The following is a 27158-nucleotide window of genomic DNA, read 5'->3' as shown; positions in this document are numbered from 1 at the left end:
GCATCAGTGGGCAGAGCTCCAGAGACTGGACTATATTACACACCCTGCATCACTATAGACCAAGGGGGGGTGTTAGCTTCAGTGATAATTAGTGCACAAATTATGACCTAATAGACTTCCCCACGGCGGTGACGTACCCCCTTGGGGAAGACCTACCTCTAACCTAGCAATAAAAACATAATTCCTCGTGCTGCTATACCTACCTCTAACCTAGCAATAAAAACATAATTCCTCGTGCTGCTATTCATAAATGGTATACACATTTCATAAGACAAACAAAACAGACAAATGATAAGCGCTCAAGGATGCACCTGAATTGTAAGCCATCAGCGGCAATGCAGAGCCCCCTAGGGCTGAATACATGCCTCTAATGCAAAACAGATGCAAAATTATGTGCTAACTCTAATCTAAAAATTTGAGAGTGAATTTAAAACAGTGAAGGCAGCTAGCCAATAGTATACTTACATTTAAGTTTGCACAGTGGGAGACATGGCAGCGCTTTCAAACAACCTCATTTGTCTGTTTTGTTTGTCTTATGAAATGTGTATACCATTTATGAATAGCAGCACGAGGAATTATGTTTTTATTGCTAGGTTAGAGGTAGGTATAGCAGCACGAGGAATTATGTTTTTATTGCTAGGTTAGAGGTAGGTCTTCCCCAAGGGGGTACGTCACCGCCGTGGGGAAGTCTATTAGGTCATAATTTGTGCACTAATTATCACTGAAGCTAACACCCCCCCTTGGTCTATAGTGATGCAGGGTGTGTAATATAGTCCAGTCTCTGGAGCTCTGCCCACTGATGCAGCTTAATCACTAATTCCCCCTCCCTCTCTTTGCCTGCAGTGTATGCTGGGTGTGTAATTTAGTCCAGTTTCTGGAGCTCTGCTCACCATTGCAGTTAAATCCTTCAGGTATGAGGTTGTTTGAAAGCGCTGCCATGTCTCCCACTGTGCAAACTTAAATGTAAGTATACTATTGGCTAGCTGCCTTCACTGTTTTAAATTCACTCTCAAATTTTTAGATTAGAGTTAGCACATAATTTTGCATCTGTTTTGCATTAGAGGCATGTATTCAGCCCTAGGGGGCTCTGCATTGCCGCTGATGGCTTACAATTCAGGTGCATCCTTGAGCGCTTATCATTTGTCTGTTTTGTTTGTCTTATGAAATGTGTATACCATTTATGAATAGCAGCACGAGGAATTATGTTTTTATTGCTAGGTTAGAGGTAGGTATAGCAGCACGAGGAATTATGTTTTTATTGCTAGGTTAGAGGTAGGTCTTCCCCAAGGGGGTACGTCACCGCCGTGGGGAAGTCTATTAGGTCATAATTTGTGCACTAATTATCACTGAAGCTAACACCCCCCCTTGGTCTATAGTGATGCAGGGTGTGTAATATAGTCCAGTCTCTGGAGCTCTGCCCACTGATGCAGCTTAATCACTAATTCCCCCTCCCTCTCTTTGCCTGCAGTGTATGCTGGGTGTGTAATTTAGTCCAGTTTCTGGAGCTCTGCTCACCATTGCAGTTAAATCCTTCAGGTATGAGGTTGTTTGAAAGCGCTGCCATGTCTCCCACTGTGCAAACTTAAATGTAAGTATACTATTGGCTAGCTGCCTTCACTGTTTTAAATTCACTCTCAAATTTTTAGATTAGAGTTAGCACATAATTTTGCATCTGTTTTGCATTAGAGGCATGTATTCAGCCCTAGGGGGCTCTGCATTGCCGCTGATGGCTTACAATTCAGGTGCATCCTTGAGCGCTTATCATTTGTCTGTTTTGTTTGTCTTATGAAATGTGTATACCATTTATGAATAGCAGCACGAGGAATTATGTTTTTATTGCTAGGTTAGAGGTAGGTATAGCAGCACGAGGAATTATGTTTTTATTGCTAGGTTAGAGGTAGGTCTTCCCCAAGGGGGTACGTCACCGCCGTGGGGAAGTCTATTAGGTCATAATTTGTGCACTAATTATCACTGAAGCTAACACCCCCCCTTGGTCTATAGTGATGCAGGGTGTGTAATATAGTCCAGTCTCTGGAGCTCTGCCCACTGATGCAGCTTAATCACTAATTCCCCCTCCCTCTCTTTGCCTGCAGTGTATGCTGGGTGTGTAATTTAGTCCAGTTTCTGGAGCTCTGCTCACCATTGCAGTTAAATCCTTCAGGTATGAGGTTGTTTGAAAGCGCTGCCATGTCTCCCACTGTGCAAACTTAAATGTAAGTATACTATTGGCTAGCTGCCTTCACTGTTTTAAATTCACTCTCAAATTTTTAGATTAGAGTTAGCACATAATTTTGCATCTGTTTTGCATTAGAGGCATGTATTCAGCCCTAGGGGGCTCTGCATTGCCGCTGATGGCTTACAATTCAGGTGCATCCTTGAGCGCTTATCATTTGTCTGTTTTGTTTGTCTTATGAAATGTGTATACCATTTATGAATAGCAGCACGAGGAATTATGTTTTTATTGCTAGGTTAGAGGTAGGTATAGCAGCACGAGGAATTATGTTTTTATTGCTAGGTTAGAGGTAGGTCTTCCCCAAGGGGGTACGTCACCGCCGTGGGGAAGTCTATTAGGTAATAATTTGTGCACTAATTATCACTGAAGCTAACACCCCCCCTTGGTCTATAGTGATGCAGGGTGTGTAATATAGTCCAGTCTCTGGAGCTCTGCCCACTGATGCAGCTTAATCACTAATTCCCCCTCCCTCTCTTTGCCTGCAGTGTATGCTGGGTGTGTAATTTAGTCCAGTTTCTGGAGCTCTGCTCACCATTGCAGTTAAATCCTTCAGGTATGAGGTTGTTTGAAAGCGCTGCCATGTCTCCCACTGTGCAAACATAAGATACATCTATCTAGAGGATGGAGGAGTGGGCACAAGGACCACCTACCGATAATAGTGTCATCATGTATCATGTAGGAATCCAATGTTAATTTTTGCTGAGGGCCTTTTTTTCACCTAAACCCAGCCCTGCTGGTGCCCTCTTCCGACTCTTCCCCGACTACCTCCTATCAGTGATGATGGTAAAGGGGGAGGACGCATCATAATCGTAATGCAAAATTTCAGGGAAAGTCATAATTGGTTTCGTATGTAATAGTAGTATTTCATCATTTCACATAATTTTTTGCATAATTTTTGCACAATTTTGCGAAATTTTGTGCCAAATTTAGCGGTTAATAGCAAAGCCCCCATACATGCTATTGCTACCAAAATTAGTACATACAGTGGTGTGAAAAACTATTTGCCCCCTTCCTGATTTCTTATTCTTTTGCATGTTTGTCACACTTAAATGTTTCTGCTCATCAAAAACTGTTAACTATTAGTCAAAGATAACATAATTGAACACAAAATGCAGTGTTAAATAATGGTTTTTATTAATAAGTGAGAAAAAAACTCAAAACCTACATGGCCCTGTGTGAAAAAGAAATTTCCCCCTGAACCTGATAACTGGTTGGGCCACCCTTAGCAGCAATAACTGCAATCAAGCGTTTGCGATAACTTGCAGCAAGTCTTTTACAGCGCTCTGGAGGAATTTTGGCCCACTCATCTTTGCAGAATTGTTGTAATTCAGCTTTATTTGAGGGTTTTCTAGCATGAACCGCCTTTTTAAGGTCATGCCACAACATCTCAATAAGATCCAGGTCAGGACTTTGACTAGGCCACTCCAAAGTCTTCTTTTTGTTTTTCTTCAGCCATTCACAGGTGGATTTGCTGGTGTGTTTTGGGTCATTGTCCTGCTGCAGCACCCAAGATCACTTCAGCTTGAGTTGACGAACAGATGGCTGGACATTCTCCTTCAGGATTTTTTGGTAGACAGTAGAATTCATGGTTCCATCTATCACAGCAAGCCTTCCAGGTCCTGAAGCAGAAAAACAACCCCAGACCATCACACTACCACTACCATATTTTACTGTTGGTATGATGTTCTTTTGCTAAAATGCTGTGTTACTTCTATGCCAGATGTAACGGGACACGCACCTTCCAAAAAGTTCAACTTGTGTCTCGTCGGTCCACACGGTATTTTCCCAAAAGTCTTGGCAATCATTGAGATGTTTTTTAGCAAAATTGAGATGAGCCTTAATGTTCTTTTTGCTTAAAAGTGGTTTGCGCCTTGGATATCTGCCATGCAGGCTGTTTTTGCCCAGTCTCTTTCTTATGGTGGAGTTGTGAACACTGACCTTAATTGAGGCAAGTGAGGCCTGCAGTTCTTTAGATGTTGTCCTGGGGTCTTTTGTGGCCTCTCCGATAAGTTTTCTCGGCGCTCTTGGGGTAATTTTGGTCAGCCGGCCACTCCTGGAAAGGTTCATCACTGTTCCATGTTTTTGCAATTTGTGGATAATGGCTCTCACTGTGATTCACTGGAGTCCCAAAGCTTTAGAAATGGCTTTATAACCTTTACCAGACTGATAGATCTCAATTACAGTACTTTTGTTCTCATTTGTTCCTGAATTTCTTTGGATCTTGGCATGATGTCTAGCTTTTGGTCTACTTTTTTGTGTCAGATAGCTCCTATTTAACTGATTTCTTGATTGAAACAGGTGTGGCAGTAATCAGGCCTGGGGGTGACTACAGAAATTGAACTCAGGTGTGATAAACCACAGTTAAGTTATTTTTTAACAAGGGGGGCAATCACTTTTTCACAAAGGGCCATGTAGGTTTTGAGTTATTTTTCTCACTAAATAATAAAAACCATCATTTAAAACTGCATTTTGTGTTCAATTATGTTATCTTTGACTAATAGTTAACGGTTTTTGATGAGCAGAAACATTTAAGTGTGACAAACATGCAAAATAATAAGAAATCAGGAAGGGGCAAATAGTTTTTCACATCACTGTATGTTAAGGAGAATATTAGGTACAAGGCAGAAAAATAATTTTTCAAAAAGACATTGTATTTTTTGAGAAAATCAATTTTAAACATGCAAAGAACAATGATTTTTAAATTGCCATTTTCCAAAAAAAACATTTTTCTTTGCATTTTTAAAATTGATTTTCTCAAAAACTATATGGTCTTTTTGAAACAAAAATGATTTCCCTTGTACCCACTATTCCCTTTAACATAGGTAGCAATTTTGGTGTCAATAGCATGTATGAGGGCTTTGCTATTAACCTCCAAAGTTGGAACAAAATTAAGTGAAATTTTGCGAAAACTACGTGAATTTTTATGCGAAATTATGAATGACTATGAAATCAATTTAGGTTGCAAATTGTAATTACGTATAGGCATAATTGTGAAAATGTACATGAAATTTAGCGAAATCATAATTTTGCTGATTACGCTAGGGAGGAGTTTGGACAGTTTATAGACTGCTGTTCAGTCCAGCAAAGCAAAATCTGATTGTATATAGGAAGTCAGCATTATAAACCCAGCCACCCAGGTCTATAACCTCTTGAGGACCGCAGTGCTAAACCCCCTAGTGACCAGGCCATTTTCAGTAAAATAGGCCACTGCAGCTTTAAGGTCAAGCTGCAGGGCCGCATAACACAGCACACAAATGATCCCCCTCCCTTTTCCCCCCACCAACAGAGCTCTTTGTTGGTGGGGTCTGATCACTCCCCCCATGTTTATTTTTTTTTCTACAAATATTTTTGTTATTTTTTTGTAATAAAAATACCTGCTCCTTTAAATTCCGGCCCCCTCCCCCTCCCTCCCTCCCCCCGGCCGGCCAATCATGGCGATCGGCTGTCATAGGCTTCTGCCTATGAGAGCCGATCGGTCTCTTGTCTCCCAGGGGGACAGCCATGTCACACGGCTGTCCCCAGTACAGCGCTGCTGCTGATCGCAGCGCTGTACATGTAAATACACGGCGGATTCACTGTGTAACAGTCTTCCGAGCGGCGATCGCCGCTCGGAGACTGGAGCTCCGCCCACCAAGCGGGAGATGCACGCGCATCCTGCGCGCGATCTCCTGCAAACTGCTGCCCCAGGACTGTACGCCAATCGGCGTTAGCCGGTCCTGGGGCTGCCGCCGCGGCCACGCCCATTGGCGTGACGCGGTCGGCAAGCGGTTAAAAACAAATGAAGCAAAAATAGGCTAAGTGCAATGAATACAGCTCTGCAGATTGCAAATTATGGCATACGCCGCAAAATAATAAAGAAAATCACAAGCCTGAACTAGAGCTTTAACTTCTACATTAGATATTGTGAAACCGAATTTAAAAAAAAAGCATGCTATCAATCAATCTGCTGTAGCTTTATATTCTTCCCATTCCCTGAAAACTTTCAGACCTACTCCGGCCTGTTCTGCGTCACTGTGAACCCCTATAAGTGGCTGCCAGTGTACAACCCCGAAGTTGTTGCCGGCTACAGAGGGAAGAAGCGTATGGAAGCCCCGCCCCACATCTTCTCAATCTCTGATAACGCCTATCAGTTCATGTTAACTGGTAATGTATTTTTTCCACAATTTAATCTTGTCTTATTAATCCAGCTGTTGAAACCTCTGAAGCATATTTTACATGACTATTTCCTTCTTTCAGATCGTGAGAACCAGTCTGTCCTGATTACGTAAGTAAAACGGGAGATTGCCCTTAATCATTGTAGTAGCAATAGTTTTCTTCTCTTTGTTTTCTTGCTGACTTTGCTTTGTTGGCAACCAGTGGAGAATCTGGTGCAGGAAAGACTGTGAACACCAAGCGTGTCATCCAGTACTTTGCAACAATTGCAGCCATCGGTGACGCAGGAAAGAAGAAGGAACCATCCAATAGCTTGAAGGTGAGGCAGATGGGCTTTTTATAACTTAAAGGAACCAGATGAATAGACCACTCTACTGATGAGCAGGCATGGGCTCACGAGAAGTTATGAGTCCCTAAGGACTTGAATTCGTGATTTAAATGAGGCTTAATTGCCTCAGGTCCTGCAGCTGGATGAGAAGGGGTTAGTTACCCATAAGTCCGTCATCCTTCCTGCACTTCAAACAGCATGCATGCATTCTGTTGGACGCATTGCAAGCCTCTCTATGCGCATCTCCTCCTTCAAGCCGGAAGGAGGAAGTGCGCGGCGGAGAGGCTTGCAACGCATCCAATAGGATTATGGGTAACTAACCCCTTCTCATTCAGCCACACACCTGAGGCAATTAAGCCTCATTTAAATCATGAATTTGAGTCCTTAGGGACTCGTAACTACTCGCGAGCCCATGCCTGCTGATGAGAAGTGTCTAGTACTAATTGTGTTTGTAGGGAAATAAAAGAAAATCTTTTTGTCTTTTGAAATGTTTTCTCTGATGTCATTGCAAAATGCAATAGTTACTTCTACCAGCTGAATAGCGTACTGGTTAAGGGTGTTGCCTTTGATGCAGAATAAGAATCAAAATTGATTTTGCCAAGTACAACTGGGGTTGTACTCAGAATTGGTTTTGGCACTACAGGGTCGGTGGTGGTACAATAGCATACAGCAACATACAGTGGTAAAAAGAACAGAAGGCTTTGACCAGGATTTGAATCCTAGCTCAAGCCAGTTCATAAAGCAGTAAGTAGTCTTTGGCAAGGCTTTCTAATGCTCCTGGTCACTCGTGAAGTGAAGTGCGCTAATTGTCTACAACTATATGCTGAAGTCTCTAGTCTGAAGTGCTTCAAGTCCACCATGAGAAAAGCATGACGTAACTGTTATATGTTTTGTCTTATCAATTGGAGGATCAAATCATCCAGGCTAACCCTCTGCTGGAAGCCTTTGGCAATGCCAAAACCGTGAGGAATGACAACTCCTCTCGTTTTGTAAGTGATTTTCTGACAGTGTTCCTAATGCTCTTTGTGAAATACTTGCCAGGTATTGAGCATGTTTTTTCAAACTCCCCAGGGCAAATTCATCAGAATCCACTTTGGAACCACAGGAAAACTGTCTTCAGCAGATATTGAGACCTGTAAGATTTGAATGACATCAATAACTTTTGAAGCTCCATATGGTTCCTCCTGTAACAGCTTACTCTTCTCTTTTATAGACCTGCTGGAGAAATCCAGAGTAACATTCCAGCTTTCAGCTGAGAGGAGCTACCACATCTTCTATCAGATCCTGACCAACCATAAGCCAGAGCTTGTTGGTAAGTTCATAACCGATTTTGGCTTTTAAATATATGCTGTGAGGAGATCTTTTTTCATATGTCTATTCATCTGCAATCTTTCTCTTCAGAAATGCTTCTGGTCACTACAAACCCATATGACTACCCTTATATCAGCCAGGGTGAGATTTCAGTCAAGAGCATCGATGATGTGGAAGAGTTGATAGCTACAGATGTATGTCACATATCTTTGTGTTCTTTAGAGATTATTTAAGTGGAACTGCTGAGTTGTAATATATGTACCTTTTCAGACTGCCATTGACATCTTGGGCTTTATACCAGAAGAAAAGGCTGGCATCTACAAGCTGACTGGTGCTGTCATGCACCATGGCAACATGAAGTTTAAGCAAAAACAAAGAGAGGAGCAGGCAGAACCTGATGGTACTGAAGGTCAGTAATCCGCTTTGTCTTAAGAAATTTGAAAATTCCCGTAAGAACAGAAAATGAAATAACAGTTTTAAATGTTCTAGATGTGTTCTTCAGTCAAAAAATAAAGTTGCACATTAATTTTGCAGTTGCTGATAAAATAGCCTACTTGATGGGTCTGAACTCTGCGGACCTGCTGAAGGCTCTGTGCTACCCCAGGGTTAAAGTTGGCAATGAATTTGTCACCAAAGGACAGACTGTCCAACAGGTAATATGGCTAGATGTAAAATTTGAAGACCCTTTTGACAAATTTTGATGGTGTTAATCTAACCACTTGCCATTATCTGTAGGTTCACAATTCCGTTGGTGCTCTGACCAAGTCTGTGTATGAGAAACTCTTCTTGTGGATGGTCATCCGTATTAACCAACAGCTGGACACCAAACAGCCAAGACAATTCTTCATTGGTGTGCTGGATATCGCTGGATTTGAAATCTTTGATGTAAGCAGAAAGATAACATTTCTTTATAAATATTTTGATATCTTTGCAAGATGAATCAGTATCTCAATACTTATGGCATCTTTGGCACCTTCTCTAGTTCAACAGCTTGGAGCAACTTTGCATTAACTTCACTAATGAGAAGCTGCAACAGTTCTTCAACCACCACATGTTTGTCCTTGAGCAAGAGGAGTATAAAAAAGAAGGAATCGATTGGGAGTTTATTGACTTTGGTATGGATCTGGCTGCCTGCATTGAGCTTATTGAGAAGGTGGGTGCTGGTCTTAGATATCGTTTGGGCAAAATGATAAAGATCTGAGTTGTGCAACCTGTGTACTTTTCCTACACAGCCAATGGGTATCTTCTCCATCCTGGAAGAGGAGTGCATGTTCCCCAAGGCTACTGACACTTCCTTCAAGAACAAGCTCTATGACCAGCATCTGGGCAAGTGCAAGAACTTTGAGAAGCCCAAACCCGGCAAAGGCAAAGCTGAGGCCCACTTCTCTCTGGTGCATTATGCTGGTACTGTGGATTACAACATCTCCGGCTGGCTGGACAAGAACAAGGACCCACTGAATGAGACTGTTGTCGGCCTTTACCAGAAGTCTTCTGTGAAGCTTCTGTCCTTCCTCTACTCTAGTTATTCTGGAGACGGTGAGGTTTCTGATACATTTATCATTGAATTTTTTTTGTTATTTCTATAAATTGCATTCAATTTATTGTAGAGTAATATCTTCCGGTCAGGTGGAGACTCTGGTGGTGGAAAGGGTGGAAAGAAGAAGAAGGGTGCCTCTTTCCAGACTGTGTCTGCTCTGTTCAGAGTAAGTAAATTATAAGACCATATAGACAACACGTTTTGTACAGCAGTAGCCCGAAGGCACTTTTACACTACCCTGACTAAATGCTTCTACCCTACAGGAAAATCTGAACAAGCTAATGACTAACCTGAGAAGCACTCATCCCCACTTTGTGCGTTGTCTGATCCCCAATGAGACAAAGACTCCTGGTAAGCATATTCTAGACTTACTAACAAACTAGGCTTAAAGTAAGCCATACTTTGGTAAAAAAAAACAGAAACCTAGGTAGAGGGAATACTCTCCAGAGGGTTCTATGTCCTCCTTGCCCTTATCACCACTGTCAAGGACCCTCCTGAAGATTGTGAGTGTGCTACTCTTCATGTAGGAAAGTGGCCGTGCTGCACCCGGCGAGTACGCACAGTAGCACATGCATGAAGATGAGTGCGGTAGTGATCCAAAATCTGACAAGCTCTTGTTAGATTTTTTTGGGGGGGATCTGTGTGGCAGTGGTGGGGGCCAAGAGGATGTGGGAAGCATCTGTAGAATCCAGAGGCTTCCTTCCTTTTAGGTAAGTATCTAGTTTTTTTTCATATGCTTTAAATAATTTTTTCCCCAACAATATGCATCACTCTTTCCCAGGTATCATGGAGAATCATCTGATCATCCACCAGCTGAGATGTAACGGTGTGCTGGAGGGTATCAGAATCTGCAGAAAGGGCTTCCCTAGCAGAATCCTCTATGGTGACTTCAAACAGCGGTATATATTTTGTTCATTTTATTTGTTCCATTATCTACTCTCCCAAGATGTTATTTAGAGAATACAAATATTCCCCACCCAGCAGAAGTGTAACCATAGAGAGGGCTTCCCCTGCACTCAGAGATGGATTAAAGGAATACTATCGATTCACATATTTTTTTTCAATTGACACAGGAATTGTTTGAGAAGTGCTGCTAAGTACTGGTGTATACATTTTAGTAGCAATTTCTTTGTTTACTGTTAGCAAAATACTTTCAAACTTTACTGACGCCAAAACTGACGGCTGACTGAGCCATGAGGAGAGGGGAAACTCCCCTCACACTTGATCAGTTAACTCTATGTGTAGCTCTGTGTGCGACAGAGAAGTGAGCTCCCAACAGCTGCAGATCCTGTGTCCTGTGTTTCTGACTGACGTGTCTGAAGAGAGCAGAGGAAATGTAACTAATTCTCACAGCTTTTCATACTGTTTTTGTTTTCAGAGTTTGATATGTTTGATATTTGCTTTCTGTAGTCTGATATGCAACTCTGGCTGTGCATTGAAGCAAACACCCCTTCTGCAATTGATTTGTCCCAATATAGCTAAATCCTACCTCTTAATAAATTACAGTTTTTGCTTCTGATATTTAACATGAAAAGTAGGAAAATGTTTACATAGCTACTTAGACATTATTTGTACATTGTCATTTTAGAACACTTGGGTATCAATAGTATTCCTTTAAGATGTAATGGGGCCCTAGGCAAGGTAGTAGACTCAACGTTGCCTTGTGGTCCTTTTTTTAAGAGGTCAGAGAAGGTGGGAAGTGGGCCCCTTGACACTCACTAGGCCCCAGGCACCTGCCTAGGTTGCCAGGTGGATAATCCTGTTCTGCCTGCAGTTACAGAGGGACCCAGGGATGTTGGGCCCAAACCTCTTACCCACCCTCCTCATAATACAGAGAGCCTCCTCCAGAGCAGATGCTATTCTTATAGGTGGAAGAGTCATAGTGGCCACTCTTTTTATATGATTCGTGGCAGTGTGGTCCCTTGGTCGTTGGGGTTACTATAGCGATGAACATGATAGTGTATCATAAACCTTTTACTGGGGCCATAATTTGTGTTTAGATGCCTGATACAGTATTTAGTGATGGTCGTAATCAACAAATTATGATTTCGCTAAACTTCACGTACATTTTGACAATTACATTTATATGCAATTACGATGTGCAAATTCAATTGATTTTATGTAGTCATGCGTAATTTCGCATAAAATGTAGTGAAATTTTGCGTAATTTCTTGGCGACTTTAGCAGTGAATAGCAAAGCCCCCATACCTGCTATTGACAACAAAATTGCTACATATGTTAAGGATACAAGTGGGTACAAGTCACAAAAATAATTTTGCAAAAAGACCTTGTACTTTTTGAGAAACTCGATTTTAAAAATGGAAGTAAAAAATGGTTTTTAAAGGTAGAAAAATTAGTTTAAAAACCATTTTTCTTGGCATTTTTAAAATCGAGTTTCTCAAAAACTACAAGCTCTTTTTTTCATAAATTATTTTTGTTACTTATACCCTCTATTCTGCTTAACACATGTAGCAATTTTGGTAGCAATAGCAAGTATGGAGGCTTAGCTATTAACCACTAAAGTCGGCACAAAATTATGCAAAATTTCACAAAAATTACGTGAAAAATGACGCGAATACTACTTTTACATACAAAATGAATCTCTGAAATTTCGCATTACAATTACGATGCATAATTGTGAATTTCGATGCAAAATTTCGCACATGCGAAATTTCGGCCCACCACTAACAGTATTTCATTTTATCTGAAAGCATTCTAGTTATTTGCAAATATATTGCTTAAACTTTATTTATTATCCCTCTTTAGTGCCTATTTTCTTAACACAAGAATCATGTTCCACAAGTGGGTACTATAATAGGGCTCAGGGCAGGGGATACTTACAATTATCATAGTCAATCCATTGTACTTAGTTATAAAATTAACATTTTGGTAAATCATATATAAACATACTTTATTGTAGAGTACTCCTTAGTTTATATGCATCAATGGAGAATCTGAGATGATGTTACCCAACGTAAGGTGAACTTGAATTACACAGTTATTAACCCATTCAGGTTCCGTGGTTTTCACGAGAGAAATGTTCACCTCCCATTCATTAGCCTATAACTTTATCACTACTTATCACAATGAACTGATCTATATCTTGTTTTTTCCGCCACCAATTAGGCTTTCTTTGGGGGGTACATTTTGCTAAGAGCCACTTTACTGTAAACGCATTTTAACAGGAAGAATAAGAAAAACATGGAAAAATTCATTATTTCTCAGTTTTCAGCCATTATAGTTTTAAAATAATACATGCCTCCATAATTAAAACTCACGTATTGTATATGCCCATATGTCCCGGTTATTACACCGTTAAAATTATGTCCCTATCACAATGTATGGCGACAATATTTTATTTGGAAATAAAGGTGCATTTTTTCCATTTTGCATCCATCACTATTAACAAGTTTAAAATAAAAAAAAATATAGAAATATTTCATCTTTACATTGATATTTAAAAAGTTTAGACCCTTAGGTAAATATTTACATGTTTTTTTTTTTTTTATTGTAATGTTTTTTTTTATTTATAGTAAACATTTTATTTGGGTAGTTTTGGGAGGGTGGGGGGTAAACAATAGATTTATAATGTAAATGTGTGTTGATTTTAATTCATTTTTATTTTCAGGTGTAGTATTACTTTTTGGCCACAAGATGGCGGCCATGAGTTTGTTTACATGACGTCACTCTAAGCGTAACACACGCTTAGAGTGGCGCGTCAGGCAGTGAATGGCCAGAAAAGGCGCAGCTTCCGAGAGAAGCTGTCGCTTTTTCAGCGGGGGAGAGGAATCAGTGATCGGACTTTATAGTCCGATACATTGATTCCCTGACTACCGAATCCGCGGCCGGGAGTGCGCATGCACGCGCGCGATCGGCCGCGGGGGCGCGCGGTAGCGCACATGGTTTCTGGACGTAGTTTCTACGTCCAGAAACCAAAATAGGTTAATAAGGGGGTACATGATATAATGTTATTGAGAAAACACTGCTTAAGTACATCATTTGAACCCAAACTCCATACATATTGAAGTGTACCTGTCAGTGAGCTGACAGCCCAGCAAAGAAGCATCAAGGCAGCCTTTTGCTGACCTACGGTAATTGTATTTGAAATGCTAGTTGCCTGCTAGAATTCTGTCCCTCTGGCAAATAGACTTTCTCATTTATTCATCTGAAACACATATGCAGATTAGGAGTGTTTCAAAAAGGTTAAAAAACTTTATCAGATGAGTGGTTCAAACATATCACAGTCTGACGATCAGCTGGATCCACCAGGACAATCAGATTTTTAGGAAGTCCATGGTGGTGCAATTGAAACGTAAGAGTGAAATATATCAGGGTCTATATGAATGGGTGTTATTTTCAACTTCTACAGTTGATACTTACATCTCCTTCATGGTACAAATGGGTGCTGAGCCTTGAAATCCCAGGTGGTGTGCCATTAAGACAAGGAAGCAGGGCTTAGTGGAGAAATACTGCTTCCTGTATGAAGGAGCCTAAAGCATTTAATACATTCTCCTACGTCTGTACCAGTCTGTTCTAACAAAAAGCAGGGTTCTTTCACAAATTAAGCTGAAATACCCTCTGATTTATTTTCTTCCTTATGCAAAGGTGTATTTTAAAGTAACGTTTTAATTTTTCCTGGTACACTCCAGATACAAGATCCTCAATGCTAGTGCAATCCCTGATGGACAATTCATTGACAGCAAGAAGGCTTGTGAGAAACTCCTTGGGTCAATTGATGTGGATCACACCCAGTACAAGTTTGGACATACTAAGGTATGTATATTCCACTCCTAATTAGGTTCAAAGACTGGTGACTTTGCAGGCACTTTTACTTATCTTTATTTCCCATAGGTGTTCTTCAAAGCAGGTCTCCTGGGTACCCTGGAAGAAATGAGAGATGAGAAGCTTGCCCAGCTGATCACTCGTACTCAGGCTCTATGCAGAGGCTTCTTGATGAGAGTGGAGTTCACAAGGATGATGGAAAGAAGGTATTTACAATATAATTTGATGTTAACAGAACATTGACTCTCTTGTCAAAGAATTAAACCACAATTTTATTTTCAACTTCTTTCAATCAAATATTGTAGAGAAAGATGAGCACTGCTCACCACCCCACTAAACCGACCAGGAGCAGGACCATGGGCAGCCAAGCCCCATGAATACTGTAGGAAGGAAGAGAGATCCGCTGCATTGGCGTACTAAAAGTCATTGTGCATGTCCAGCTTGGCAGCTCGATTCAGCACAATACAATGAAATATAAGGAACCCAGGGAGATATAATTACAAACATCATGCTGGTAGGTGTGAGGATGTAATTAATTAGTTGTGGGTATGCTTAAAAGCATACCCACAGGCATTGCTCGGAGTCCCTTTAAGGGCTCTGCCTCTGACACAGGAGACCAGGGTTTGAATCTCGGCTCTGCCTGTTCAGTAAGCCAGCACCTATTCAGTAGGAGACCTTAGGCAAGTCTCTCTAACACTGCTACTGCCTATAGGGCGCGTCCTAGTGGCTGCAGCTCTGGCGCTTTGAGTCCGCCAGGAGAAAAGTGCAATATAAATGTTATTTGTCTTGTCTTGTCAAATGATGCCGTGCGCTGCTGATTGTCTTCAGAGCCAGGCTCTCCTCCTAGGTCCCCCTCCTGCTACTGTGCGCTCTGCCACTGCCCACTCCTCCCTCCCTTCCCACAGAGAACCACAGCTGCTGCAAGAATGATAGCAGCAGATGGCAAACGCTCACTCACCAACCATGATCCAAGCGATAGAGATCCCGTCATCTGAAACCCATCTGTCTCTTCTACAGTGCAGCCGCTCGCTCTGAACTTCCTGATTCTCAGATCAGACAGGAAGTAGGAAGTAGTAATAGCAGTAGAAACAGAGTGGCAGCACTCTAGAGGAGACAGATGGGCTCCGGATGACGGGACCTCTATTGCTTGGATCGCAATAGGTGAATGTGACTCATCTGGTGCTGACATTCTCCCCCGCTGCGGCTGCCTTCTCTGCTGGACTATCGTATTCACTGGGATGGAGGCTGCATGGTGGCTGTCTAGTTTGGGAGGAAATCGGTTGTTCGGTGGTGGGGGTGGTTATGTAATTCTGTCTGGGGAATGGCTTCCGGTTTGGCGGTGTCCAGAGCTTTCTGCTATTGCCAGGCTGGAGATGCAGGGGGAAAGTGCTGCTGCTGTGATATCTGGCGCCCTCTTCACAGGGGTGCCCCTGACCCTGAGTGCAAATGTCCCATCCATTCATCTCTAACTCTGCATTTTGCCGCTGCTATTCCCTGCATTGTGCACCCACAGAGGAAAGCGGGCTGTTGCCCATAGCAACCAATAGCTTGGCTGCCCCGGTGTGTGCGGCATGTTGCTGTGCAGCTGCATCTTCTGATTCTATTATGACATGATAGGGGGCCCAAATCAGTTACTTTGCTTAGGGCCCCATTTAGCCTTAATCCGGCTCTGCTCCTAGGCCCCACTCAGAAATAGCTGACCGGCGGCTCCTGGCGACACTGGGCCCGAGTGTTGGGCTTTCTTCCTCATACGTTACGGGTGTCATCACCACACCGGCCACCTCTCGTCATCACGCCGGCCGGCGTGACAGTACTGTGCATGCGCGTTTCAATCGCGCATGCGCCACACTGTCACGCCGGCCGCCGTAATGACGCGAGGCAGCCGGCATGGTGACAAAAGCCGTGATGTATGAGGAAGAAAGCCCGACACTCGGGCCCAGTGTCGCTGGGAGCCGCCGGGCAGCCATTTCTGAGCGGGGCCTAGGAGAAGGGCCAGGACATCGCCGTGGGACCTCCCGACCTACACTGGGCTGCAGAAAGCCCCAGGTGAGTAGCAATTTTGTTTTTATTTAGAGCTCAGAGTCCCTTTAACGATATCCGTCTTCACCTATACACAAATTTACATGTACAAAAGAGAATACTAAACTTACTCCATAGACAGAGAAAATCTGAAGAGATACTTAAATGCCCATTGTCACATCTGTATTTCAATATTAACTGTAAATCAAAAATAGTCTCATTGAAATATCGACACTGGATTATAATTTATATGCTTTTTTTTACAGGGAGTCTATCTATACCCTCCATTACAACATCAGGTCATTCATGAATGTCAAGCACTGGCCATGGATGAAGCTGTACTTCAAGATTAAGCCTCTACTGAAGAGTGCTGAGACTGAGAAGGAGATGGCAAACATGAAGGAGGAGTTTGGGAAGCTTAAAGAAGCTTTGGCTAAGTCAGAGGCAAGAAGGAAAGAACTTGAGGAGAAAATGGTTGCCATGCTGCAGGAGAAGAATGACCTTCTGCTTCAAGTGCAGTCGGTAAGATGGTTCAAAGAAAAACAGTTATACAAAAATATAATTTCCAGCTATTCAGTGACCACTGACTTTCATTATTACGTAGGAAAGTGAGAGTCTGGCAGATGCAGAGGAGAGATGTGAAGGCCTCATTAAGAGCAAGATTCAGCTGGAGTCCAAACTCAAAGAACTGAATGAAAGGCTCGAGGATGAAGAGGAGAGCAATGCTGAGTTGACGGCCAAAAAGAGAAAACTGGAAGATGAGTGCACTGAGCTGAAGAAAGACATTGATGACTTGGAGCTCACACTGGCCAAAGTTGAGAAGGAGAAGCACGCTACGGAAAATAAGGTTGGACATAGAGCAATGCTTATTCAGTGACATATTTGTAAGTTGCAAAATACAAGTCATTTAGCTTTTGTCTCCTCTTCTTAGGTTAAAAACCTTACAGAAGAATTGGCTGGACTGGATGAGAATGTCTCTAAACTCGCCAAAGAAAAGAAAGCTCTCCAAGAGGCTCACCAGCAAACTCTTGATGATCTTCAAGCAGAGGAAGACAAAGTCAGCAGCCTCACTAAAGCCAAAACTAAGCTTGAACAACAAGTGGATGATGTGAGTATTCTCATTGTTTCATGCTTATGGATTACCTAACCAACATACAATTTATTTAATCTGTTTATGACTATCCACCCAATTAGCTGGAAGGCTCCCTGGAGCAAGAGAAGAAGCTTCGTCTTGATCTTGAAAGATCCAAGAGGAAGCTTGAGGGTGACTTGAAGTTGTCTCAGGAATCAGTCATGAATCTTGAAAATGAGAAACAACAAACTGAAGAAAGACTCAAGAAGTTAGTGTTGAACATATAAAGCAATATTAAATTAAAAAAAAAAAATATTTACTGAAAACGACATATTTTTCAAACACAGGAAAGAGTTTGAAATAAGCCAGCTGCAAAGTAAGATTGAAGATGAGCAATCTTTGGGATCTCAGTTGCAGAAAAAGATCAAGGAACTCCAGGTAAAAATCCACAGATAAAAGAAAAATCAGTTTAAGTGATCCATTAAGTTGTACCCTCTAAAAACTGAATATTCCTTTCTAGGCTCGCATTGAAGAACTTGAGGAAGAGATAGAAGCCGAGCGTGCTGCTCGTGCCAAGGTTGAGAAACAGAGGGCTGACCTCTCCAGAGAACTTGAGGAGATCAGTGAGAGGCTTGAAGAAGCTGGAGGTGCCACCTCTGCTCAGATTGAGCTAAATAAGAAGCGTGAAGCTGAGTTCCAGAAACTGAGACGTGACCTGGAAGAAGCCACTCTTCAGCATGAAGCCACTGCTTCCGCACTTCGCAAGAAGCATGCTGACAGTGTTGCTGAACTCGGAGAGCAGATCGACAATCTCCAGAGAGTTAAGCAGAAATTGGAGAAGGAGAAGAGTGAATTTAAAATGGAAATTGATGACCTTGCCAGTAACCTAGAGAACGTCTCTAAAGCAAAGGTAAGTTAAAATCAAGAAGAGGGAAAAGCATTGGGACAGTTGTAAATGACTCAAAATTATGAGTATTGATTCTGTATTTCAGGCCAACCTTGAAAAAGTAAACCGTGTACTTGAGGATCAGCTCAGTGAAATCAAGTCTAAGGATGATGAACATTTGCGTGTTATCAATCAGTGGTGCTCAGCAGAGCTCGAATATTCGAGTAGTTCGAATATTCGAGCTCTTTTTCAGCTATTCGAGCTCGGTATTCGAGCTCCGAATAGCTGGAGCTATTCGAATGGGCTATCCGAGTACACTCGAATAGCCCATTCACTATTCGAGCTATTCGAGCCACCCGGCGCTATTCGAGCTCGGTACCGAGCTCGAATAGCGTCATAGCCCAGATTGATGTCCTTAGAGCCAATCAGAGGGCTCCCAGGCCCTCTGACGGCAGCCAATCACAGAGGGGGACCCTGGCCAGCCCCTACCCTATAAATAGCGGCCGCCATGTTCCGTTTCTCCATGCTTGCCTGAGACTTGTACAGAGAGAGAGTTGCTCCTTTGTGCTTTGGCTTAGCAAGTGCTCTATTGTGGTCATTTACCTAGCGTTTTTGCTCACCTACACCTGCCATATACACCTATATTGTTGTTAGTTAGATAGACATTGTATTTTAGTTAGTAGCTTGTGTGTTACATTAGAGACAGGCAGCTGCTGCAAGCTTACAGGTTTAGGCCTCAGGGGGGCCTTGCCTCTGTGGGCAGCTGTCCTCTGTTTATTTCTCTCATATTCTATACCAGTATTTCTGCTGTCCTTTACTAATAGTATTGTAGTTATACTGTACTAGGAGTAGGACACTCACTGACTGTCACTGTTTATAGGCTACTAGCTAGCTCCTGCGTGTGTGCACTCACTCACTGTCTGTGTGTACACACACTCTATTTCCTTCTCATTACTGTTTGATTATTGTTAGTTGTACTTACTTACTACTTACTCTTACTGTACCCGTAGGGACACTCACTGTCACTGTTCATATAGGCTACTACTACCTCCTGCGTGTGCGCACTCACTGTCTGAGTGTACACACACAACACACACTCTATTTCCTTCTGATCGCTGATTGATTATTGTAATTAGTTAGTTCTACTTACTGTTACTACTTGTACTTACTCACTCTTACTGTACTAGGAGTCTAGGACACTGAGTCACTGTGTTCATAGGCTACTAGCTCCTGCCTGCGTGCACTCACTGTCTGAGTGTACACACACCCACACTCCATTTCCTTCTGATCGCTGATTGATTATTGTAATTAGTTAGTTCTACTTACTGGTGTTACTACTTACTCTTACTGTACTAGGAGTCTAGGACACTCAGTCACTGTGTTCATAGGCTACTAGCTCCTGCCTGCGTGCACTCACTGTCTGAGTGTTCACACACCCACACTCCATTTCCTTCTGATCGCTGATTGATTATTGTAATTAGTTAGTTCTTCTTACTGTTACTACTTACTCTTACTGTACTAGGAGTCTAGGACACTCAGTCACTGTGTTCATAGGCTACTAGCTCCTGCGTGCGTGCACTCACTGTCTGAGTGTACACACACCCACACTCCATTTCCTTCTGATCGCTGATTGATTATTGTAATTAGTTAGTTCTACTTACTGTTATTACTTACTCTTACTGTACTAGGAGTCTAGGACACTCAGTCACTGTGTTCATAGGCTACTAGCTGCTGCGTGCGTGCACTCACTGTCTGAGTGTACACACACCCACACTCCATTTCCTTCTGATCGCTAATTGATTATTGTAATTAGTTAGTTCTTCTTACTGTTACTACTTACTCTTACTGTACTAGGAGTCTAGGACACTCAGTCACTGTGTTCATAGGCTACTAGCTCCTGCGTGCGTGCACTCACTGTCTGAGTGTACACACACCCACACTCCATTTCCTTCTGATCGCTGATTGATTATTGTAATTATTTAGTTCTACTTACTGTTATTACTTACTCTTACTGTACTAGGAGTCTAGGACACTCAGTCACTGTGTTCATAGGCTACTAGCTCCTGCGTGCGTGCACTCACTGTCTGAGTGTACACACACCCACACTCCATTTCCTTCTGATCGCTGATTGATTATTGTAATTAGTTAGTTCTACTTACTGTTATTACTTACTCTTACTGTACTAGGAGTCTAGGACACTCAGTCACTGTGTTCATAGGCTACTAGCTCCTGCGTGCGTGCACTCACTGTCTGAGTGTACACACACCCACACTCCATTTCCTTCTGATCGCTGATTGATTATTGTAATTATTTAGTTCTACTTACTGTTATTACTTACTCCTACTGTACTAGGAGTCTAGGACACTCAGTCACTGTGTTCATAGGCTACTAGCTCCTGCGTGCGTGCACTCACTGTCTGAGTGTACACACACCCACACTCCATTTCCTTCTGATCGCTGATTGATTATTGTAATTAGTTAGTTCTACTTACTGTTATTACTTACTCTTACTGTACTAGGAGTCTAGGACACTCAGTCACTGTGTTCATAGGCTACTAGCTCCTGCGTGCGTGCACTCACTGTCTGAGTGTACACACACCCACACTCCATTTCCTTCTGATCGCTGATTGATTATTGTAATTAGTTAGTTCTACTTACTGTTATTACTTACTCTTACTGTACTAGGAGTCTAGGACACTCAGTCACTGTGTTCATAGGCTACTAGCTCCTGCGTGCGTGCACTCAGTGTCTGAGTGTACACACACCCACACTCCATTTCCTTCTGATCGCTGATTGATTATTGTAATTAGTTAGTTCTTCTTACTGTTACTACTTACTCTTACTGTACTAGGAGTCTAGGACACTCAGTCACTGTGTTCATAGGCTACTAGCTCCTGCGTGCGTGCACTCACTGTCTGAGTGTACACACACCCACACTCCATTTCCTTCTGATCGCTGATTGATTATTGTAATTAGTTAGTTCTACTTACTGTTATTACTTACTCTTACTGTACTAGGAGTCTAGGACACTCAGTCACTGTGTTCATAGGCTACTAGCTCCTGCGTGCGTGCACTCAGTGTCTGAGTGTACACACACCCACACTCCATTTCCTTCTGATCGCTGATTGATTATTGTAATTAGTTAGTTCTTCTTACTGCTACTACTTACTCTTACTGTACTAGGAGTCTAGGACACTCAGTCACTGTGTTCATAGGCTACTAGCTCCTGCCTGCGTGCACTCACTGTCTGAGTGTACACACACTAAATTTACTTGTGATTACTACTGATTATTGTAACTGCTAGTTGTACTTCCTGACTGTTACTACTTACTTACTGTACTAGGGGACACTCACTCAGTCACCTCACCAACCAACCCACTCCATTAAAGTACCCCACTTTTCACCCGCCCTTTTAAAAAACTTTTGTCTATATGCCCAAAACATTGAAGATGTCTGGAAGTGGCAGCCAGCGCGGTTTGGGCAAGGGGAAGGGCAGCAAGGGAATCAGGAGGAGAGGGAGCAGCATTGTGGCAAGCCGCGGCCGCGAGCGCGCCACCATGCACAGTTCCGCAGCAGCAGCGTCAGTGGCTAACATTCCTCCCATAGCCACTGGCCGTGGACGCCTTGGGCGCCGCCCAGCAGGAGCATCTGCAACTCACGCTGCAGAGACACAGCAGCAGCAGCGTGTAGCACCTGCTCCGATTTTCCTCCAGCCGGGTCGGAAACGTCCCATTGAGGAAAAGGATGCAGACACTGTGGTGCAACTCATGACGGAGGATGAGCAGCCCGCCATCAGCTCTGCATCCGAGGCCTCCACCCTCACCACCACCACCACCACCACCCCTGTTCGCAGCAGCCGCCCAGCAGGGTCTGGGGAGGAGGCCAGTTCACCGTCAGTCGCCGACCTCTCATTCAGCACTCTTTTGACCCCAGGCATGATGAGTCAATTGTCTGCTGTTGTTGGCGATTTTGAGGAGGAGATGCTGATGGGCACTTTGGGGGATGAGGGATTGGACAGCAAGACTGTGGCGACAGTCAAGCAGCCCATCCATGCATCAGGAGAGGAGTTTGGGGGGTCATCATCCCAGCAGGACATGTTTCAGGAGGGGGAGGATGATGTTGATGACCCGGTGACAGACAGAGACTGGGTGCCACCACCTCCAGGGGATGTCGTCCTCAGCAGCTCGGAGGAGGAGGAGGATGCGCTTGTGGGCCTTGCAAGGAGGCGCATCATTGCAAGCATTGGCAGCGACCCACAGCCTGCTGGTGTCTCAGGCTCAGCAGCAGCAGCAGCAGCATCAGCCAGTACCACCACCAGCCGCACCCAAGCCCCCCCCCCAACCACCACAGGGAGACAGGCAGCAGCGCTTCCATGCCGTAGGGGGATGTTTCTGTCACCAATCTGGCGCTTTTTCACCATGCCCACTGTGTACAGCAAGTACGCCACTTGCAACCACTGTCAGCGGAAGTTGAGCAGAGGTGCAGACCCCTTAAAGTTCAGCACCAGCTCGCTGATCAACCACCTTGCGGCTAAACATTTCCACCAGCATGAGGAGTTCCAGAGGCTGAAGGCATCTGGTGCTGGCAGTGGCACCACACCCATCACTGCACAGCCTTCAGCAGCAGCAACAGCAGCCACCCGCCCTCCTGCTCCTCCAGCAGCACCAGCAGGAGTGCGGAAACGCACTGCTCCTCCCCCCTCTGCAACTCCTGCCGCCGACACTGAGGCCTGTTCTGGCAGCCAGTCCTCAGTGGCCTCCTCCGCTGTGTCTGGTGATTCCCGTGTCAGCAAAAGGCCACGCCAGAGCCTTTTGAGCGAGTCCTTCCAGGGGGTGGTTAGGGCTCTGCCTCCCAGCAGCCGTCGCGTGCGGCAGCTGAACGGCTTGCTGGCACGGGCCATGTGCTCCCAACTCCTGCCGTACACGCTCGTGCAGGAGGGGAGCGACATGCGGGCGCTGCTTGCTTGTGCAGCCCCAGACTGGCAGCTCCCCAGCAGACACTTTTTCTCCCGCAAGGCCATTCCAGCACTGCACCGCTTTGTGATGGCCAATGTGGAGCGAGGGCTGGAGCACGCGGTTGGTGAAAGGGTCCACGTCACCATGGACTCCTGGAGCAGCCGCTTCGGGACAGGCCGCTACCTGTCCTTCACTGTCCACTGGGTCAGCTTGGTGGAAGGGGGTGAGGATGGGAGAGCAGCAGCGGGCACAGCAGCAGCAGCAGCAGCAACACAGTGGGTGGTGCCACCCCGCAGGGTCAGGGGAACTGCAGCGGGTTCCTCCGATCCTCTGCCATCCTCCGCCACACCTGGCCAAACCCCCCGCCTCAGCAGCAGCGTGAAGGCCCGCCACTGCCAAGCGCTGCTGCACTTGGTCAGCCTTGGCAAGACCAAGCTGACGGCAGCCCACGTGTTGGCCAAACTCCAGGAGCAGGAGAGGATTTGGCTGACCCCCAGAGGCCTCAGAGTCGGAGAGGTGGTGTCCGACAATGGGGCCAATCTGGTTGCTGCCATAGACAGGGGAAACCTGACCCACATCCTCTGTCTTGCCCACGTGCTGAACCTGGTGGTGCAGAAGTTCCTGCGCACCTACCAGGGGATGGGCGAACTGCTGGAAACGGCAAGGAATGTTGTGCGTCACTTCCGGCGCTCGGCTGCAGCCTGTGCGAGCCTGGAAGACGTGCAAAAGGAGCTGGATCTGCCACGCCATCGGCTGATCATTGACGTTCCGACTCGCTGGAACTCCACCCTGGCGATGTTGGAGCGTCTGGTTGAACAGAGGCACGCTGTCAACCAGTACCTTGCCCTGGCCACTGTTTCCGCAGCTCGGAGAAGGGACAAGACCAGCAACATCCCGTCCATCGTCCCCGATGATGACTGGAGGCACATGCAGCAGGTGTGCTTTGTGCTGGCTCCCTTCCTGCAGGCCACAAGCATGGTGAGCAGGGACCATGCTATGGTCTGCGAGTGGGTGCCCCTGGTTTCTCTGCTGAACAGGGCCCTCGATGGTTTGCTGGAACAGGGAGCGGCAGCCTTGGACCAGCAGGAGCGGCAACCAGCTGCGCAGTCCACCTCTGAGGGGGAGGAGGAGGAGGACTTGGTGGAGGTCCCTGACCTGGCTGCTGATGAGGGGGATCAGCACAGCGCAGCTGAGTTGGTGCGGGGGTGGAGAGAGGATGAGGCGGCAGAGGAGGAGGATGAGGACAGCACTGACGTCGATGTGCCAGCAGACGTGGCCCGCCTCTTCCCAATGGCAGCGCACATGCTGGCGTGCCTGCGCAGGGACCCCAGGGTGATCCAGATGAAGCAGAGGGAGGACATCTGGATCAGCATGATGTTGGACCCACGCCTCAAGGGGAAGTTGAGCCAGTTCCTGCCGCCTGCAGGAGGAGACCCAGCGCAACAAATAAGGAGCTTGCAGCAGGCCCTTGTTGAGCGCTTGGAGGAAGCCTTCCCCCAGCCTTCCACCCCCACTGTCCAGCAGCCAGCACAGAGGCAGCAGCAGGTGCCTGCATCCAGCAGCAGCAAGCGCCCCACAGACCTGCTGTCTCTCAGCCACGAGCTCTACAGGACTGTAGAGGCTCCGGCAGCAGTGACTAGAGAGGAGATGCATGCAGCAGCATCCTCCTCCGGTCACAGCCAGCGCCTGACCCGCATGGTGGCTGACTACATGGGGTCGTACAGCGGGCTTGACAGCGATGCCCCTGTTGATCCCATGGAGTATTGGGTCAAGCGCATGGAGATCTGGAGCGAGCTAGCGCAGTACGCCCTGGAAGTGCTGTCCTGCCCCCCTTCCAGCGTGCTGTCCGAGCGCTGCTTCAGTGCAGCTGGTGGCGTGGTCACCGAGAAACGCTCACGTCTGTCTCACAAGTCTGTGGACAGACTGACGTTTCTCAAGATGAACCAGGCGTGGGTGGAAGGCGAGTTCCTGGCCCCTGTTGTCGGCGAGAGGGGGACATGAACTGGCTGCCGGAACCATCGTTAATGTGCCTTACCACCCTTTACCACCTCCTGGCTCCTGCTCACTAAGCCAGCCTGGTTCACTTTGACTATTACGTCGCCTGCAGCCACACATTTTACACCTACAGTGGGCTGCTGTGTACTGCCCTTCTGCTGTCTGTCTGTGTTTCCCACTGCCAGGGTACACAGAATGACCTTCTTCTGCTGCCACTCTGCCACCAGCTATTACGTCAAACAATAGCTATATTGGTTGCAAAACCGAAACCAAACAAACCATTAAAAAAAAAAAAAGGTTTAATTTTTCTGAGGTGCCCGGGTTGAAAACTGTGTTGTTCCAGTTGTGTATTGGACACAATGTGGGCTGCACGACCGCTGTCTGGGACCTCCTGTTGTGTTTATTTACGGCCCTGGTATCACCGCTAGGTACCAGGGCTATTATGTCACGCTGCCTACCTGCTGCCACACTCACACTACTCCTCCATTCCTCCTGCTGCTGCTGTCTGTCTGTGTTTCCCACTGCCAGGGTACACAGAATTACCTTCTGCTGCCACACTGCCACCAGCTATTACGTCAAACAATAGCTGCTCACATAATTACTCTCCTCCATTCCTCCTCCTGCTGCTGCTGCTGTCTGTCTGTGTTTCCCACCGCCAGGGTACACAGATTTACCTTCTGCTGCCACTCTGCCACCAGCTATTACGTCAAAAAATAGCTATATATCTGTGTAATTGGTTGTAAAACCAAAACTACAAAACCATTACAAAAAAAGGTTTAATTTTTCTGAGGTGCCCGGGTTGAAAACTGTGTTGTCCCAGTTGTGTATTGGACACAATGTGGGCTGCACGACCGCTGTCTGGGACCTCCTGTTGTGTTTATTTACGGCCCTGGTATCACCGCTAGGTACCAGGGCTATTATGTCACGCTGCCTACCTGCTGCCACACTCACACTACTCCTCCATTCCTCCTGCTGCTGCTGTCTGTCTGTGTTTCCCACTGCCAGGGTACACAGAATTACCTTCTGCTGCCACACTGCCACCAGCTATTACGTCAAACAATAGCTGCTCACATAATTACTCTCCTCCATTCCTCCTCCTGCTGCTGCTGCTGTCTGTCTGTGTTTCCCACCGCCAGGGTACACAGATTTACCTTCTGCTGCCACTCTGCCACCAGCTATTACGTCAAAAAATAGCTATATATCTGTGTAATTGGTTGTAAAACCAAAACTACAAAACCATTACAAAAAAAGGTTTAATTTTTCTGAGGTGCCCGGGTTGAAAACTGTGTTGTCCCAGTTGTGTATTGGACACAATGTGGGCTGCACGACCGCTGTCTGGGACCTCCTGTTGTGTTTATTTACGGCCCTGGTATCACCGCTAGGTACCAGGGCTATTATGTCACGCTGCCTACCTGCTGCCACACTCACACTACTCCTCCATTCCTCCTGCTGCTGCTGTCTGTCTGTGTTTCCCACTGCCAGGGTACACAGAATTACCTTCTGCTGCCACACTGCCACCAGCTATTACGTCAAACAATAGCTGCTCACATAATTACTCTCCTCCATTCCTCCTCCTGCTGCTGCTGCTGTCTGTCTGTGTTTCCCACCGCCAGGGTACACAGATTTACCTTCTGCTGCCACTCTGCCACCAGCTATTACGTCAAAAAATAGCTATATATCTGTGTAATTGGTTGTAAAACCAAAACTACAAAACCATTACAAAAAAAGGTTTAATTTTTCTGAGGTGCCCGGGTTGAAAACTGTGTTGTCCCAGTTGTGTATTGGACACAATGTGGGCTGCACGACCGCTGTCTGGGACCTCCTGTTGTGTTTATTTACAGCCATGGTATCACCGCTAGGTACCAGGGCTATTATGTCACGCTGCCTGC

General features: G+C 45.2%; 1 pseudogene; it reads left to right on the top strand.

Moving 5' to 3' along the window:
- LOC137528515 (myosin-4-like) overlaps positions 1 to 27158 on the top strand; it is a 61198-nt pseudogene that overhangs the window by 4920 nt on the left and 29120 nt on the right.

This window comes from Hyperolius riggenbachi, chromosome 8, assembly GCF_040937935.1.
Source record: "Hyperolius riggenbachi isolate aHypRig1 chromosome 8, aHypRig1.pri, whole genome shotgun sequence".
Lineage (NCBI taxonomy): Eukaryota > Metazoa > Chordata > Amphibia > Anura > Hyperoliidae > Hyperolius > Hyperolius riggenbachi.
Note: the sequence above shows the minus strand (reverse complement) of the source record. Positions and strands in the feature narration are given on the sequence as shown.